General features: G+C 44.1%; 1 protein-coding gene across 17 annotated transcripts in view; it reads left to right on the plus strand.

Moving 5' to 3' along the window:
- Nucleotides 1–2,554: 2,554 nt before the first annotated feature.
- Nucleotides 2,555–19,188, plus strand: part of MPDZ (multiple PDZ domain crumbs cell polarity complex component) — a 1,735,289-nt gene continuing 1,718,655 nt past the window's right edge. For all 17 annotated transcript variants that reach the window (XM_069626067.1, XM_069626068.1, XM_069626072.1 and 14 more), the window contains exon 1: nucleotides 2,555–2,689. The gene's annotated coding sequence lies outside the window, so the exon portion shown is untranslated. The remainder of the gene's footprint in view (nucleotides 2,690–19,188) is intronic.

The following is a 19,188-nucleotide window of genomic DNA, read 5'->3' on the forward strand; positions in this document are numbered from 1 at the left end:
CAGGAAGCATCAACGCAGCATGGACATGCAATCCAAATGCAGGAAAAGCGCACATCCAGGCTGCATTTATCTCCCGCGCCACCATCATGTTGCACTGAGTGCGCATGTGGGACAAACAAATAAGTATTTTCTCTTCTCGCTGTCCTGGATCACACACCCCACAGATTGAAGACCTCTGCCTACAGTATGGATATTTTTTAGGGCTAAAAACTCAATTGTTATCTTGCTGGCAAGACTACATAGGAGTTTGCATTTTCACTGTATACAAGCAAAGCAACATGCAGGCACCTAGTCAGTGAGACAACGCAGGTAAATCAAGAAGTCGCAGGGAAATGAAGGAAGTCGGTCCTATACAAAGGGAGGAGGCGGTGGTCCAAGAAAGACATCTTGTGGTACGGACTCTGGCCGGTACAGCTCAATGCACTGCCTGGCAGCACTGAGCGGTAAAGTCTGGCACATCTCCCTGCAATGTTCAGAACCCCTCACCTCGTAAAGGCAGCAAATTACAGAAATCATACCAAGGGAACTGCATGCCATTGTAGTGAACTCATTGCTGTTTTAACAGTGAAAGCTGTGTTGCGCAGATAAGGGCAGTACTGGTCATTGGGCCGGCTCTGAGATCTGGCACCAGATGTGTAGCCGGATCGCGGGATCCGGCCAGAGCAAGCCGCTGCATACCCCAAACACATGCTCTGCTTGGGGTCACTTTGGAAAAAAAGAAAGCGCCCGCCACGGCACGGAATGGGGGGGGCAGAGCAACTCATTGCCGCCATGCGCGCCCTGATGGCTCCGCCCCCTATGTGTACACAGCAGACTTTGATACAGGTCACAGCTGCAGGAAAAGCAAACTAACTTCCTCTGGTGACCCTGTGCAGGGTGCACGGGGTCACCAGAGGAAGTTACAGTTCTCAGCCACACCTGGTTTAAGCATGCAATGTTTGTTGGATATTTGTATCCGACAAACAATGCATGAATTAATACCCCCATTAACATTGAAACTATCCCACACGATGCAGCCACCCACCTGCTTTCAGAGGAGCTGCAGTTCAGTTGAACTATGGTTCAAGTAAAAGAAAACGTTGTGTATGGCGAACAGAAATCAGCAGGTTTTAAGAATGAGGTTGTAGGACAATCCCTCAGTTTAAACCAGGACTACCCCACAGATTATCTGCTCTTTCACCATTACTTAAGTAATTGCTCTTCTTAATGATTCTTTCAGTCTGCTTAAACTACTCCTCTGCATGAGCTGAGATCAAAGTGTAGACTAACATTGCTGTTGGTAGTTTAGGTGCACAGATGGCTGGTACGGTTTGCTCCTGTGTACATGTGAGGGTCGGACTGTGCCATAAAATTGTCTCAGGCACCAATGAAAAAGTGGCCCATAATTGTAAATGGCAATTCATTCCTTTTCTGACCCTGTTTGAATAGTACCCAAGGGAGATTTTTTTTTTGTTTAATAAAATGGGATAGAATATTTACTCAGCAACACTGGTAAAAACTTTTATCCACATAGTGAAGTAACATCACCAGTGCCATGTAAGTGGAATTGATATATAGTTTGGAAAAGCAGCATGAAAGAAATTGCACCGTTTTAAACTATTATTTTGGACATTTCCTTTGGTCCGAGGTCAACTGCCAGCTCTCCCCCCTCTCATCCCCCCCAACCCCACCTCTTTGGGCACTGTGTCTTTCAACTCTGCCCCCACCCGACCTTTGTGGGACCCCCGCACCAAAATGTTTACATTTGCACCACTGCATAAGGGTGAAGATGGCCTACAATCCACTTGCTGCTGGCAGCCGAATCTGCCCTGAAATTCCCTCGGCGTGTGCGGCACGGTCCCAAACCACTTCCGTTTGGGGGTGGGGGAGCCGAGGATGGGGGATTCCAGCCAAAACGACACACAAAGATCCGCTCTTGGTGCAACTAAAATCAAAATAGGAAAAACAAACCTATTAGTGTTTTGTTCTCCCCTCCCTTACCCCGCTCTGAAACACCTGTGAGCGCGATGAAAATAAAAATAATAACATTAAATATACCTTGTGCTTCCCCGAGATGAATAAGCGCATTATAAATGCGCAATAAAATATAAATACCTGCCCGTGCACGGCGTGGAGCGCTCCTTCCTCCGTGATCCTCCGCCTAAGCAAGTAGAAGTTCCACGTGTAAAAGTCACGACGTAACAGAAACACTTCATTACGCCGTAAAGACATTTAAGTATCTGCAAACTTTTAAAGAAACAAACAAACACATCTATATGGTCTCATAGGGACTTTAAATGTGTGATTGATAATGAAAGCAATACAAGGCCTCCGTTTAGCCTTCTCTGCCACACATTGCAAAAGGGAAAATGAACCACTCATCAGGAATGCCAAATCGCCCCCCTTGCAGGAGAAATAAATAACTGAACTGTTGTTGAAGGAATCGGCTCCCCCAACGCCTTGCCTTCCCGCTCTTGCAAAAAAGATGATCATGTGATGCAGAGCAGCCCACGTGACTTTTTTCACACTGGGGGCGCATACCATCCTAAGAAAAACACAGCCCACGTGACGAAGTGACGTTGAAACCCACGTGATGCAGAGCAGCCCAAGTGATGGAGTGGAGGCGGGGCTTGCTATGGTCCGTTACTCGGATGGGAACTAGATACTACCCTTTATGGAACGCTCATGCCCAGTTTTCAGGCAGCATCAGGTGAGTGCATGCGATCCAGCTCCTGTAGTGAATTTTATGTGCATTTCTTTTTAGCAGCCACTAACTTACACGTTCTCACCTCTTTGTTATATTTTTAAGAGGAGCCCTTTTGCAACCTCGGGAAATGCACGCCGAAGCTGTATTCTTTGCATTGTACTTATCACTTGTTGAAATAAAATCTTGTAAGTGCATGATTTTCTAAACATCTGTTTTTGAAATTACACGGGCAGCCTGTTGTTGGTATTACAGACACATTAGCTGCTGCGAAGCTCATTTACGGTACGGTTCAGGCTCTGCAATGTTTGCAGACGCAGTAACTGCTGTGCAGCTACTACACAGACCGTGCTCTGGTGTGAGTGACTACATATATAATACCAGCACAGGCTAAGGCTCGCAGACGAAGTAACTGCTGTGCATCTGCTACACAGTTCCTGCTCTGGTGTAAGTGACTACATATATAATAATACCTGCACGGGCTAATGCTCGCAGACACGGTAGCTGCTGTGCAGGTACTACACAGACCCTGCTCTGGTGTAAGTGACTACATATATAATAATAATACTTGCGCAGGGCAATGCCCGCAGAGGCAGTCACTGCTGTGCAGCTACTACACAGACACTGCGCTGGTGTAAGTGACTGTCACAAAGTGTTTGTATAGGGGTGATGGAGTTCTTTCTGTGAATTGTTTACCATTTCTTGTGGCTTAGTAGTTACTTTTTTTTCTGCTTTGAGGACTGTTGTTTTGTGCAGTTGAATTGTCTTTGGTATTTTGTTCAGTCTTGTCTGGTGTGTTGTTCTCTCCATTTTGTTCCTATTTTGCGGTTGTTTTTTGGTGTTTTTTTCAGTTCTTCTGTAAACCATTTTGCTGCCAGTTGTTTTTGGTGTTGCTTTGAATGTTTTAGCTGGTGCTAATTGGTCAATGGCCTTGGTGATCCAATTGTTCAGTGTGTCTTCTGTTGTACCAGTGGGATCTCTTTCACCTAGGTTGTTGTCGTGGTTGGTTGATCGCATGGCAGCCTCGTCCACTAGCTTTGTTTGCCAAGTTGGGGTTGTAAGAAGATGGTCTGTAGATCAGTAGGAATACTATTTTGTATTTTATTTGTATTTTATTGAATTTATATACCACTTTAATCCAAAGTGCTTTACATGAGGGCAAGAAGACATACAACAAGCATAAGATGGTAATTGAATCACAACTCGAAAACAGTATAAGGAACAATTTACATTATTGGTGAGGAGGGAGTGGAGAGTGACAAAGGAATAAGAGGGAGTGGGAGTTACAACAAACATAATATGGTAATTAAATCACAACTTGAAAACAGTATAAGGAACAATTTACATTATTGGTGAGGAGGGAGTGGAGAGTGACAAAGGAATAAGAGGGAGTGGGAGTTACAACAAACATAATATAATATGGTAATTAAATCACAACTTGAAAACGGTATAAGGAACGATTTACATTATTGGTGAGGGACAAAGGAATAAGAGGGAATGGGAGGGATGAGCGGAGATGTTAGCGGAAGTAAGAAGGGAGGCAAGAGGGTGTGTAGAAGAAGAGAGGGAAGAATAAGACTAAGAGCAGGAGGTACGACAAAAGGGGAGTAGAGGGGAAGGAGAGGGTATAGAGGTAGAGGAGTAGGGGGTGAGGCATGGGCGGTGGGAGAAGTAGGAGAGGAAGTGAGAGCTGTTAAGGGGAATGGAAAAGATACGATTTTAGAGAAGAGCGAAAGGAAGGGTAGGAGGGAGAAGAGCGGATGGGTAGGTTGAGGCAGTTCCAGTGGAATGGAGCAAGGAGTTGGAAAGAGCAGAAGCTGGAGGCGGCACCGGGAGGGGGAGGAGGAGAGAGTAGGAAAAGATCAGCAGAGCGAAGAGAACGAGAGGGGGAATGGAGAATAAGAAGGGAGGAAAGGTAGGGGGGGCAAGACCATGGAGGGATTTGAAGACAAGACAGAGGAACTTGAATTTAAACTGGGAGTGAAAAGAAAGCCAGTGTAGGGAGGTGAGAGAAGAGGAGATGGAGTCATTAGGTGAGAGAAGGAAGAGTCATTGAGTTCTATCTTGATTAGGAGGGATTCATAGTCTTCCACATTGTTTGTGATGATTCGAGATGCTCAGGCGTTTTTTTTGTGTATAATTGCGATTCTGTCTCCTTCGGTTTTCTCTGTTGGCATGTATTAATTTGTAATTGTCGGGTATTGCTTCGTTCGTGATGGCTTTATAGTTGTGTGATAGCCAGGTTTCTGTAAGGAAGAGCACGTCTGTGCCTCCTTCGCTTAGGAAGTCATTGATTTCTGTTGAGTGTTTTGCCATGGATCTAACCTTGAGGAGGCTGCAGAGTAGTTTGCTGGATTTCCCTTTTGTGTTGTTGTATTGGTTGTTCTGACCGGTGTGTTGTTGGTTTCCGTTCCAGGTGGGTTTTTCCTGGTTGTCTTTTGGGTGGGGTGGTTCTTTGTTGGTCAGTCTTTGTTGAGTAGACCGATATGGTTTATGGTGGGGTTGATTCGTTTCCGGTGGTAAATAGGGTAGGTACCCCTCTGTTGTTCCAGTCCTGGTGATATAGGGGTTGTAGTGTGTTGGTTTCCAATTTGTTCCTTATTCTGGTTGGGGTATTGTCCATGGTGGAGACCGGGTTGGGATAGTTAATTAATCGTCGTCCGTTTGGTGTTTTGGTTGGGTCTGTATTCGTGAAGCTTGTTGGCTGTCGGTTCGTTGTGGCTGTGCTGTTTTTGTTTACCACGTTGTCGTATGTGGATAGGGAGCAAGCATTGTAGTCTGTCTTTTTGCTCTGTTATTTGTATTTCTCCTTGGGCCATCTCAGATGTTTGTTGAGTTTTTTGGGGTTGTGGGATCATGCTGGTCTGTGCCTTCCCGAGTATTTTGGGATTTCTTATTATTTCTGTTGTCTTTTCTGGATTCTTTGTCTTTCTTGTGGCGAGGCATGATGCGTGGGTTGTGTTCCTTAGTGGGCGTCCTCTTTCGATTGGTGTTATTAATGGTCTTTTGGCTTTAGTCTTTGCTGTTTGTGGTTTGTTGTTGCTTGTATTTGGTAGGTTGTGGGTAGTTGAGACCTCGGTTGACGGGACTTTGTGGTTCCGTTTGTTTATTGCTTCTCTTTTTTGGATCCTTTTTTAATTTTATTTTAATTTTATTTATTTTTTTATCTTGGAGGTACTTTTCTTTATGGTTGTTGATTATTTGATTTTGCGCAAAGCAAACATGAACACTGTGTGAAGGGGTGCCTGTGAATACTGGCATATATTGGTGCAGTCATGTTGGGGAGAATTCTCATTTCTGTGCTAATTCCCTTCAACCTTAGAGACCCCCAGCTCTTTGGCTGGACTGTAGGGCTTTTTAATTTTAACCCTGGAGTGAGACACTTTTCCCACTGCCTCATGTGTTTTGACCTTTGGATTATGTGTTTTCACTGTTTTGGGAGTCTGACAAACTCCATACGCATATACTTTTTGTATGGTGACACACAGCACCTTCAGTGCAGTGTCACTGAGAAATCCTTTAGATTTCTCATAAGGTTTAAAATAAATGCCTTTTCCTGTGTGAACTACTGTTCCCAAGAAGAGTATTGACTTTACTTATCTTTTCTCTTTGTGGGTCCAGTACACACCATCTTATGTGGAGTGCTGGGGGTTACCTAGTAGCCCCTTATCCTACATTCTCATGTAACATTTGTTGCCCTCCTTACTTTTAAATGGCTAGTGGCAGTGGTTTAATTGTTCCTACCGTTGTGCTTTTCTACCGCAGGATGAATCCTCAGTGTGATTATATGAATGCCATTACTGTCCTTGTGATTGAAGTCACCCCAGGGTGTAGCAATTGTGTAAGAAGCATAGCCAAAGATTATCCACTAACTTGCTCTGATTCTGAAAAGTAATGTAAAAGTATATTTACATTGTTACATGAATTGCCTTTCTAAAGAACGCTTATTTAAACATGTATGTTAAATAAATAACTATTTATAACTGAAACCTTCAGTGTAAGTGTTACTTGGCTACTTGTATTTACAGATTTCATTTGTACAGCTTTACAGCTCAGTTATCCCTCTTGAGGTAGGCCTGGCTGCTCAGTCACACTGCCAACCTGTGTAGTTCAGACCTATACCAAAAGGTGGGCTTACCTTATACCAAGCAGATAAGTGTTGTGTAGTCTCACGCAGTGGGACTACACCAATTCTTACGTAACATGTTAGCTTGGAAATGTATTGATTGTGAGGGTGCTGGGGTACTGCTTTTGACTGGGTTGGCAAAGGATTCTCACCCAGGGGGTGCATGCTATGTTTAGGCCTCTTTCTTCCACTTTGGCCCAACATAGTCTCAAGCTTTACCCTTGCCAAGGTGGGGGATCATTCAGCAGAAGTGCAACTAAGCAAAAGCGGAATGACAATCTGTATTGGTGTGCATAATATCCTACAAACTCTGATGTTCTGAAGTAATCAGTAAGTCATCCCCAAATCAGCAAGAGCAAACATGTTTCATGGCAATGCTCTTGAAGTAATCAGCAGGTCATCCCACAATCATCCCCAAATCATCAGGGGCAACCGTGCAATCTCTTGAAGTCACCCTAAAAGCATCAGGAACAAAGAGTTTTCTGAAATGGGGATGATGTTAGCATATTCATTAAGTCATCCTAAGCTCATCCCCAAATCATCACCCACCATTCTGAGATATTTGCTCATGACTTTAACAGCGTGATGACGTCTGATGATGTGGGAATGACTTCTAGTGTAGTTTGATAATCATCAGATGACCCCAGGATGGTCTCTAAAGTCATCCTTTTAGACCAGGGTAAGTAGAGCATGCAAGAGCAGTGAGGTTCACTTTGTATGTTCTACTAAGTACCGCGTAGTACAGTGCAGAGGGATACAAAAGGCATAGCATGATATGGCACAGTGTAATGTGAAACATTTAAGTACATCGTTGCACAGTGCAGCATGCATGAGTGAAAGGGTGATGCAGCAAGGCAGAGTGCAGCATGGTGGAGTGTGATTCAGGTTGGCATGCTGCAATGATTGCAGATTGGTAAAGTAAGGATGGTGTGGTACAGTGGAGTATGAAAGAGTTCCTTGTGAATTCATTGCGGTATGACATATTGCCAGGGGCCAAGTCCCAAAAAGAAAAGTGGGGGAACTCATTAACATAACAAACGTGGCGTCACCAGAAATTAGCATATCAAGGTGCCCACTGAAAAAAGTGCAAGGACTCCTGAAAATAAGTGGGGGGGGCGACTCCGTCCACCCCTGTGTACCCTCGACCTGGGCCCTGCGTGCAGAGTTTTACATTATGATCAAATGTAATGAGAAACGGAACAGTAAGAACGGTGTGGCATATGGAACTGTGAACCAGGAAATCGGATGTGGTGCAGCATTCATTGACAAGTATGCACAGTGCATTTAAGCCACTAAGTATATCCTGCGAAGTAAAGTATGAAAAAGTGCAGTGTGATATGCCAAGTAGAGTATGGCTGTGATGAAGGATTAACGGAGTACAATGTTTTGCGCTCTGAAACGCTTGTGTACGAGCGCGATAGAAATACAATTTCAATTCAGTGCACACGAGGCAAGGTTCACGCAGTCATTATTACATTTTCTGGGTGGGTGGGTATAAGACCTTTAGGACCCAGGAGAAGTCCAACTAGCAATAAGTGTCACTGTGCTTAAGGTGCCAGGATGTGTCAACTCAGTGTCCTAAGGGCCTAGCTAGGAGAGCCCAAATCTTCCCAGGCCTCCCTAATTTATCATACTATGTTTTGGATATAGTTCTAGGCTCAATTTTACAGTCTCTTGGATATAGGCATAGCTCACTTCTTGACAGGCTTCGTCTTAGGGTTAATGCACCCTACTAGCTACATAGCAATCTGCTACCAGCAATAACTTTTATTCCCTTGCTTAGGGTACTTGTCTGCAATGGTGGAGCCAGCTACTGGCTTAAGGTCTCACAAATTAAGGAAGTGGAAGACCGAAAGCAGCATTCTCCCATGATGCTCAGCCCAGGGCGCCAATGGGAAAGGGACTCTGGGACAAGAGCTTGTCACATTTCTCACTCTGAGAACAGTGTATAGGTTTACACAGTCGTTAACAGGCAGGAACCACACATGCACAGTGTCAGAGGCCTGGCCTGCACATAACAATGTACCCCTCTGCCTCCATGACGAAGCCAAAGACGTCTGTTTTGCTTAGTTTTTAAATTACTCATACCTCCCATTATTGGCTCCATTTTGTGAAATGAGTGTCCTCTGAATTGGGATGCAAAAAAGCGATTTACTGGGCCAAAAGCATAATCGCTATTAAGCCTGCCAGGCTTGGAGAAAATGGAGATGTTGACTGTACAATAGGTTAATGCAGCTATGTGTAACCTACAGGCACCTCACCCACTTCCTGGTGAGACATTAATAAGCTCAAACCTGAAATCCTCTCAGGTGCCCTGTTTGATTCCCAGCATAAGTTACTTATCAACCCCTATGCTTCACTTTTTCACGCCAAGCTGGGAGCAGAGAAATGGCTTACATATGAGGGTTACCAACGCCTGTGTGCTGAAAGCAAAGGCACAACTGTAGGTGTGCAGGCACTTGGAGGGACATTGGGTGATCACACAAGGCTCTACTTGCGAAGTGCTTTTTAAAACTGTCCTCAAGCCCTGCCCCCACGCCACGCCCCCAAATGTTGGGTCTGGCTCCACTCCTGCTTGAAGTCCTAGATATTCTCACCCTCTAGCCGTGGGTCATATTCCTGGACCATTTTAACACCCTCCTCCCATCAAGTATGTCTCACTCCCTGGTTAGGGTGTTTGCCAGGCTGTTATGCATCACCCTGCAGCCAGGGCTGCTCGTGTGGGCCACATGTTAAGATTCTTTATGCCCTGTTTCCAAACCATCTTTCAGCTACCAGTGTAGGTGTCTTTGGGGGTCTAGTCTGGGCTCTCCCAGCATAAACTAACTAGGTTGGCATCCAATCTTCCTTGCTGCTGCTCTCCAACTCAAACTCCTACATTGTTCTGCCTGACACCTGATCTATAAAAAAACCCAACAAAATCTGTCCCCACAGGTTACAATCTATAGGTAATGTGTTGTATGAATTACCTACACATCCCTCGTTTTCTCTGAACAGCAAAAGCGCAGAAATGCGAGATCAAGGATCACTACTTTCTGGGCGTGCTAATCAGTATTCCCAGTTGCTGTCCTAATGTTCTCTGTATGTTCAAAGTAACATCACATATGTATATGGGGCCAGAATTTATACCATTATCTGAATCATTTCACTCAGTTTTGTCTCTTGGCTGAACATAAGATCTAACCAGAGACTCCAAAGTGCTTTTCATCATTTAATACAAAACATAAATCAATCTTTTATACAAAACCTCAACAACATTTTGCAAAGCATGTAGCAATATTCTTTTAAAACAAGCTCAACGTCAAGCATGTTACATAGAGCAAAAAGGCAAGAGTCATCTAAATTAAACACAAACCATAAATAACAATAGTGGTTAAGTAACAACAAACTAAGCAGAACAAGCAACAAATGAAAAAAAGAGAGAAATAATAATAATAATAAAGCAAAAAAAGAGGCTTTCCATTAAGCATGCACTTTCGCTAAATCTCACAGAAGTTGGATTCATATCCTATGATAAACGATCTTGTTCAGTAACTCAGTTTGAACCCAACTTCAGTTTAAGGAGTCCAACAATATATGTTCCAAAATACCCAAGGGGTATTCAATTGTTATTTGTTGTAAAATGTAGGGTTAGTGGCTAGTGTAGATTAGTTCATGTATCAGCACTTGCCCACTGTTTCTTCCAATTCTGCTAGAGTCGGGGTTAGTGGCTAGTGTAAATGGATTCATGTCATGGCACTAGCCCACTGTTTCTTACACTTCTGCTAGGGTCTACGTATGAGGCCTGTCCTTCCATTCACAGGCACATTGCCAACACCTTGGCGCTGGAAGAGTCGACCAGGCATGGTAAAATACGTTTCGGCGTGTTGGTCTAAAGCAAAAACTGCCTTCCTCAGGACCAGAGGTCAGATAAGTAAGAATAATGCCCCTAAAGGAGGAGAGAGAGAAAAATATAAAACACAGGCAAGGGGTGAATCATATATAAAAAGAAAAATAGAAACATTTCTAGCTCTTCAATCCTCTCCCAGCACCACACCACATTAGGAACTAAAAATAGTGGATAAAGGGGGCTAAAAAGTGAAGTAACTAAAAAGTGGAGAAAAGCACTGAATAGAAATGTGTGAGGGGTCCAACGTGCAAAAAAGCCTTAGTACTCCCAAGATTCAGAGTAAAAGATATGCGTCAGTATGTAGAATACATAGGTGCCCACACTAGGGGCCCCTCAAGGAATCATGGCAAGTATGCAGGGGGGGTCACTCCGTTATAATCACACAGGAAGAACAGAAAATGACACAATAGTCATCCAAAAAAGATTGTCCAATCATTAGGTGGTAGAGGGTGTGATCGTGAGCAAGCTCCCTAAACCCCTATTTTACCTGACATATTACATGTACAGATGCGTGCTAAATAGAGCAACCTATATTGTAGCCCAGGTCATGGACGGCATAAATACCTAAACTAGGGCTGAATGTCGGGCAAAGGACAGCTGTTTCAGCCAGAACTAATCAATGGCTGCGCTGGGATATACACATGCTGAAACGTGCAGAGGAAAACTGCAAAAAGTTCAGCCACCACCAGGCACCAGTAGCTAGAGGGAACAAGATAAGTTTGCACATATATAAACACCAGAATGCCCAAAAAATTAAGATGGTGCACTGTGTCCAAAGACCTAAGTGCCAATTATAGGCTGGCTGTACCTTAAGCTGCAGTAGTGGAATGCGCCATATATAGGTTCCTGTCACCGTCGTTACAAGCCTCCAGATAGCGGCGACAGGCGTTTCCAAATGAAAGTATCTGTAATGAGAACGCAGGTAGAGTATTTAAAGTCAGAGTATCACGGTTCGCTCACCGCGACTATGACACTCTCCTGTTGTGTACGAGCCGTTAGTGCAGGCTTACCGCGTGGTGCAACGGGACCATCGAGTAGAAGGGCGCCCGGCATAGTATCCACGTAACTATGGGAACGCAGTCCTGGAGCGTGGCTTCCATTAAAGGAAAGCGCGCCGTGGGATGATTGTGGTCAAACAACGAATCGCACCCTGCAACCGTATAGTTTACCCATTGCATTCAGCCTAATGCGGCTATTACAGGAAGCCTGAATAATAAACGCACAAGCTGGTAGCCCTGCCAGTTTTGTGGAGAGTCTAATGCTGCCTCACTGGTGTCGGGGGCCTGTCTATTTTAGTGAATTGTAATGGCCCACTAGTGTTGAAGTGAGCGTGCATCTGTATATTGCATTCTGCTACCAGTCTAATTCTAGTCCCATTCTTGTCCGGACTATATTTTAGCACTGCAGACTGTAGCTCTGCCATATTGAGTCACGCAGCCCCTACCAGTACCTACATCGAGGAACATTAGGCAAGATGATAAATAATAATAGGCACGTGACCCAACCACCCATGATGGTATGGGAATGCCATATTGGAGGCCAGCGGCCAAAGACCCTTTTAGGGTTGCGGCAAAGCAAGGCCACAAAACATTGCTGGGGTGCTGTAAAAGGCCCTTGGGTAATGGTGTGGACTCGGCTTACTCCTGGGAGTGATGTAAGCAGAAATACAAACTGTTACTGTAGTGGGTTCGAATTGGTAACGCTTGTGCAAATACAGACTCGCCCATAGGATTTATCGGCTAGGGCGTGGATGTTACATGTCCAGAAAGGCCCAAGAGGGGATTCATGCTATAAACCCCTGTACTCACGACTGTAGTTGGTAAGCCGGAGATTCTTCATTGAGGCCTCTTAGTCTGTCAAGTGTTCTCAGACGGTGGATCCATCTGGACACTTTATTATTCAATGCTAGCTGTGGGTTGGAACTATTTTTGACCATATCAATCACCCACCATTGAATGTCCTCAGGGGAATGCGCAAAGGCGACATAATGGGATACCATTGGTGCTTGATGGTTTTTGCATCTAATCCTGGATCAATGCTCATTAATTCTCGTGTGGACTGGTCTCGTGGTCTGCCCCACGTATCTCAGTCCACACGGACATTGGATGCAGTAGACCACATTCGCTGTTTTGCAATTAGATAAAAAGCGTACATCCCATGTTCTGTCTTCAATTTTGAAGTTAGACATCTTCTTAGTGAATTTGCAGGCACAGCAATTTCCACAAGGGAAATGGCCTATCAGTGGTCGAAAAGTTCTGTGGCTAATAATTGGAGTGTCATGGCTTGTGGAATGCACCAATTTGTCTCTCAAGTTTCTAGATCTTTTCAAGGCAAACAAAGGTTTGCTTTTATCTGGGAGGCAGCTGCTCACCATCGGCCAGTGCTTTAAGAGTGTCTTCTTAATGGCGAACGATTGGGTACTGTAGGTTGTGACACGTTATACAATTCTGGGTTTGATTTCTCAGACTTGGTTCCAGCAGGTTTTCCTTGGGGGTGAATCTCGCTCTTTTGAGAGCGTGAGACACCAGTTTCTTAGGGTAGCCTCGTTCTTTCAGATCGCTGACTAATTAATTAGCATGTACATAAAAGTTGGCAACCTCTGTACAATTTCTTCTTAGCCTGAGAAATTGACTATACGGCAAGTTCTCTTTTAGGGATCTTGGGTGGAAGCTCTTAAAGTGCAAAAAGGTATTTCTATCAGTTGTTTGTTTATGCAGAGAGCAAGCGAGACGTCCCACTTTGGCTTGGATACAAAGGTCCAGAAAGTTCATTGACATTTTAGAATGTTCCATTGTGAACTTGATGGTATTATGTTGATGATTAAGGTAAATAAAGAATTCCTGCAGGGACTCAATATTACCTCGCCATAAAAAAATCACGTCGTCAATGTATCTAAACCACTCTCTAATATGTGGTTTATAGATGTTGTTTTCTGAGAGAACAAATCTCGCCTCAAAGGCTTCCATAAACAGGATCGCAAGGCTAGGAGCAAAGGCGGCTCCCATCGCCCTGCCTCTTGTTTGTAGGTAAAATTGTCCAGAGTAAACAAAAAGGTCCCTTTGCAGTGCAATGGTCAACAATTCAACAATAAAGGATGCTGGAACCCTGTGTTGGGTGGCCTGATGGATAAGAAAATGATGGACGATCTCTATCGCCTCCTCCTGGGGGATGTTAGTATAGAGCGATTTGATGTCCATAGTGACTAGGAAATCTTGTTCATCATCAAACGGTTCTCCCTCAAAGATATTTATAGTTGCTGTAGTGTCTTTAAAATATGTGACAGTTCGTTGGCTAATAGGTTGCAAAAATAGGTCTGTGAACCTGCACAAAGGTTCCAAAATGGAACCGCAGCATGACACAATTGGCCTCCCTGGTGGATATGTTTGATCTTTATGGATTTTGGGGAGGCTATAAAAAGAGGGGATCCTTTTATCTGAATGGTTTAAATATTGAAGTTCTTCCTTGGTGATCCATGAGCGGTCTGCTGCATACTGAGTCCCCTCCCTGATTTCATTTTCTATGCTAGAAGAAGGGTCCTTTAGTAGGGGACAATAGCTAAGGGGGTCTTCCAGAAGGTCTAGTACCATACGGTTGTATTGTGTCCATGAGAAGAGGACAATGCCCCCCCCCCCCTTGTCTGCTGGTTTAATGATCAGATGGGGATTCGATGTTAATTCTTCCAGTGCTTTTTTTTCTTTATTGGAGAGGTTATTCCTAACCTGATGATTGGTGTTCTGAAGTCTTTTCAGGTCATTCAGCACACATTTCTCAAATAGAACAATTTCCTCAGCCACCTGATTATCTGATAGAGTTAAGGTGGAGGAAACCCTCAACCCAGAGTCTAATACAGTTTTGCGTTCCTAATGTTCACAAAAGAAATTACTGAGTCTGATTTTTTTTTTCTGAAAAATTGTTTCATCTCTACTTCAGTTGAATACCAGTCTGTCCTGTTGGTAGGGACGAAGAAAAGGCCCTTTCCAAGGAGTTGAGTTTGTATGTCAGATAGTGCTACATCTGACAAGTTGAACACTGGAATGGTTTGGACTTCCATATTTGTTATCCGGGGGGGGTGTGTGCAGCCTCTATTGGTTGTAGCCTCTCCTGCGTTGTCGTTGCCACCTTCTGCCTCCCCATGTGTCCCACGGCTGGCTGTAAAAATCCCCTTCATAGCCCGAAATTGGCCTCTTCCTAAAAAAGGTCTCTGGCCTCTTGGTCTAAAGATTTGTTGGGGTCCCGATTGATATTGATCTTCTCCTGCAGAGTCACTGCTGGTGTCTGAGAATGTGACCCACCTCCTTGGGCCTCTTCTATTGCGTCCTGTCTGTTGGGATCTTTCCTGATTTTTCTGTTCCAGATATTCCGCACTGAGGAATGACACCTGATCTATGCCCAGTGTTTCCCTAAGCTTTTGTTAGTTCTCTTAAAACTAATTTCAATATTTAATTAAACATTTGATTGCATTTTCCTGGGTCGCTCACTGTTTCAGAGATGTGATCAATGATTCCCCCATTACATTAATTGTATTGCAGATGTTTTCCTCCTTTTTTACAAAGGATGAACAGCTATAGCTCATCAATATTTCCCTGTTGCTGGTTATTGAGATTACCTTATGTTAAGGTAGGGTCTGAGGGCTTACATGGCTCATCCACCCATAACAGTTGAGTGGGTGCTGACCTGCCACTCATTATGGAAGAGCAAAATCAGCACAATGAAAAGCTTGACCATGTCCTCAGCTATAGCAAGCAGATGAGGACATGCTCCTGGGCTGGTTTTCACTGTGTAGAAAGCATGGTTTTCTTTTCACAAGTACAGTACCCCAGCATGCATGCCCAATGGGAAATGCACGTCCGGTGGTGTTTTGCTTCCCCAGCCTTCCATGGCCCATTGGAGATTTAAGCTAGGGAACTGCAGCGTATATGTGTATAGGGGGCTCTCCTGCAGCACCCCACAGATTCACAAGGCCTCGGGTTGTGACATGGTGATGTTCCAGCTCCACCGCACATGTACAAGAAGCAGGAAGCTCACCCTGCTTCCTGTATGTGTGGTAGGTGTTTGCTGGAGGGCCATTGTAGTGATGGAGTATGAGGCATCATCTGGGGACTAGGGCTGCAGGTAAAAAAAAACGTTTCTTTATTTATGAAGGATGCAAAAACTGCACTCGCCACTAGCCATTGGCTAGTGATATTGGACTCTTGGCAAGTAAGAATTGAAGTGCTGTATGTATGTATAGTATTAAGGTGGGACGTGACTTTTTCATGGCTAGCTACTTGATTGCAACTCAAACCTTTGCTCCTACATGCGCATGTCAGTGTGTTTTGGGGGCACACATGTGAACGAGGGAGCAGTGTCTGTTGTATGTTGTAATGATGTGCCCATGAATAAGATAGTATGTATTTTCTGTGGTTGCGTGTATGAAAACCTGTGCATGAGGGCCGGATGGGATTGAGCCTCTGATTGGGGGCAAGTGGTACATTGGTGCAGGGGAAGCTGCATGGAAATCCTTTCTTACATATGCTTATGCTTTTGCTGGCATTATTGGCAAAACCTTCATGATGATTGTTCTTACATGGCTATATTTGCGTACATTGGTGCATTCAATCTGTACATGTTTTCTTACAGTGGGAGGACATGTTTTACTGCCATTATGGGCAATACCAACACAATGTGTACTCTTTTGGTTGATGGGTTATTTTTGCATGAAGGATGTACATGTTTTCATATAGTGGACATAACATATTTACTGGCAAGATTGGTAAAGCCAACTTGCTTAGTGTTCTTACACGGCCATACCTGCTTATATTGTGCATCCAGTTACATATGTTCTTACTTTGGCATTACTTTTTTAATGATTTTATGAGTCTCAACAAGGGAAAACCTGTGTCGGATTGCTTGCGTTTGTGTGCAGACGGTACATGGCCTAGCAGTTTTGGCTGGACTGCTCCCATTGTTGGCACAAACAAGCCTGTTTTCATATGACCGGTCACCTTCTGCAGTAGCAGATGGGCTAAAAAAACAATAGTGTGGCAGTTTTCCCAGAGCAATCCTAGCAGTTAAGATGAATTCATAACCTTCAACCCATCGCATTATTGGCTATAATTTGTCTCCCCGTGTGGGAAAGGGCATGACCTGAGTGAGTCTTTTGCTTACTGTGCCATATGGAGCAAATCTGCATCTCACTCATGAGGCCAATATTGCAGACGTGTGTCTGGGGTTGCGTGTATTTCTATGTGGTGCAGAAGTGATCTAGCAGTATGGGTGGGGGGGACGCAAATGTTTTACAAATGGCTGGCCCCTTTCTGCAATGGCACAGACAGGCTAAGAACAATGGTGTGGAATTTTGCCCAAGACAATGCCAGTGGTTAAGATTAATTCATCACCTTCCAACAATCACATATTTTTGGTTATATTCTTGGCAAAGCCAACATGAGGAGTGTTCATAAGTGGCCATACTAGCCTATGTTGGTACAGCTTGTAAGGACATGTTTTGTTACAGTGGCATGACATTTCTTTGCTGACAATATGGGCAAAGCCAACAGGAGTAGGCTCGTACATGGTGATAATGGCATATATTTGTAGAGTCAGCATTGACATGTTTTCTTATAGTATTGTTACTGGCATAGTGTGCAAAGCAAACATGAGTGTGCTCTTAAGTGGGAATAATGATAATCCATTTGAGCCATGTCACACATTCCACAACACCACCTAGCAGCCATTGCTGGAAGTTCATCTCCACTTCTGAGCCACTTCAGCAAGGCATTGTGATTATGCAATTTAGCCCAAATTCAAGCCTTTTTCTCGAAAGGACAATTTGAGTTAATTTGTATACGCGCACTGCTTTTCTGATGTTATGTTATGTTATTTTGCATTTATATAGCGCCTTATGTACCATTGGTATGATCTCAAGGCGCTGGTAGGTTGAACGCCCTCGGTAACCAAAGTTCAAGTCAGTAGAGAGAGAGAGAGACGGTGCGTGTGAGCACCGGATATGTGTGCAGCGGTGTTGCATTCCTGTGATAGCTGCTTCTTAGTGGTAGGTGTGGTGGTTGGGAGATCAAGAGTATGTGTTCGTTCTGGCAGGTTGTTATCTAGACCGATTCTGGCTGCGTTAGGCCTGAGGAGAACGCCTAGGCTGGAGGGTGTATAACCAGCTCTGTTTTAGATAGGATGATGGGGAGTTTGTGGCAGGTGATGGTATGAGAATAGCTATACCGAATGGTGTTATAGTATCGCTGTGTTCTAGTTGAGTGGTGGTGTAAAGGAGAGAGTAACGTGGAGATGTGATAAGGTGGTTTATATCTTGAGATCGAGCACACTCCAGTAGTTCATACACTCCAAGCCGTTTCACACACTCCAAACCATTCTATGCACTTCAACCATTCTATGAACTTCGGTTGTTTTATGCACTACAGATAGTTCCATGCTCTTGAATCTTTTTTTACATTTTTTTTTTATAGTGTCCACTCAGTGCTCTCTGTTCCGTGCGTTCCATCCGTTGTATGTTCCATCCACATACTGTACCCATTCCAGCCACATACTTCACCTGTTCCATCCACATACTTCATCCGTTCCAACTACATACTCCACCTACTTCACCCGTTCGTCCACCTACTTCAGCTGTTCCATCGACATACTTCACCCGTTTCGTCCATCCATTTCCTCGATTCATCCATTTATTTCACTCGTCCTTCCACATACTTGACCTGTTCCATCCACATACTTGACCCGTTCCATCCACATATTTGACCCATTTCATCCACATATTTCACCCTTTCCCTCATCCCATTTTCTCGGTTCCTTCCACGTATGTTACCCGTTCCTTCCACATACTTCATCCGTTCCATCCCTCTACATATTTCACCCGTTCCATCCACATACTTCCCCTGTTCCATCCACATGTGGCTCAGCACAGGAGGTGGACTTCCAGCAATGGCTACTCGGTGGCATTGTGGAATGTGTGACCAGGCTCATAAAGATGATCCTACTTTCACATTTTTGGTGAGAGCGTTTTTTCCACGCCTTTTTAAATCCACCATAACTTTATTGGTGTTTTGTATACTGCCCCAATGCTCCAACCACAAGCCTGTTGGGACAATACTGCACTGATGATCCCTAATAAGGGTAAAACCAGGTACACTGGTGTCATTAAAGCTATGTAAAATGTCTGTCTTGGGTTGATTAAGCTGTGTATAAAGTATCACTTTCATCCAAGGCAATTCCCTAGAGAAAAGGCTTGCCTTTGGCCTAATTTGCATACACACAATGCCTTCACTTCCAGCAAAGGCGAGGCTACTAGGTGGCATTGTGGAATGTGTGAAATGGCTCATATGGAGTATCCTATTTTCACATTTCTGGCGATTTTTTTTTTTTTTCGTGCCTTTTTATACCCAATATATATATGTGTGTGTGTGTGTGTATATTGCAGTCATGTATTTGCACAGCCAGCATGAATATTATTTTTTACGCTGGTAGAATACTGCCATATATTGTGGA

Source organism: Ambystoma mexicanum, chromosome 6p (genome assembly GCF_040938575.1).
Source record: "Ambystoma mexicanum isolate Mex_15411 chromosome 6p, UKY_AmexF1_1, whole genome shotgun sequence".
Lineage (NCBI taxonomy): Eukaryota > Metazoa > Chordata > Amphibia > Caudata > Ambystomatidae > Ambystoma > Ambystoma mexicanum.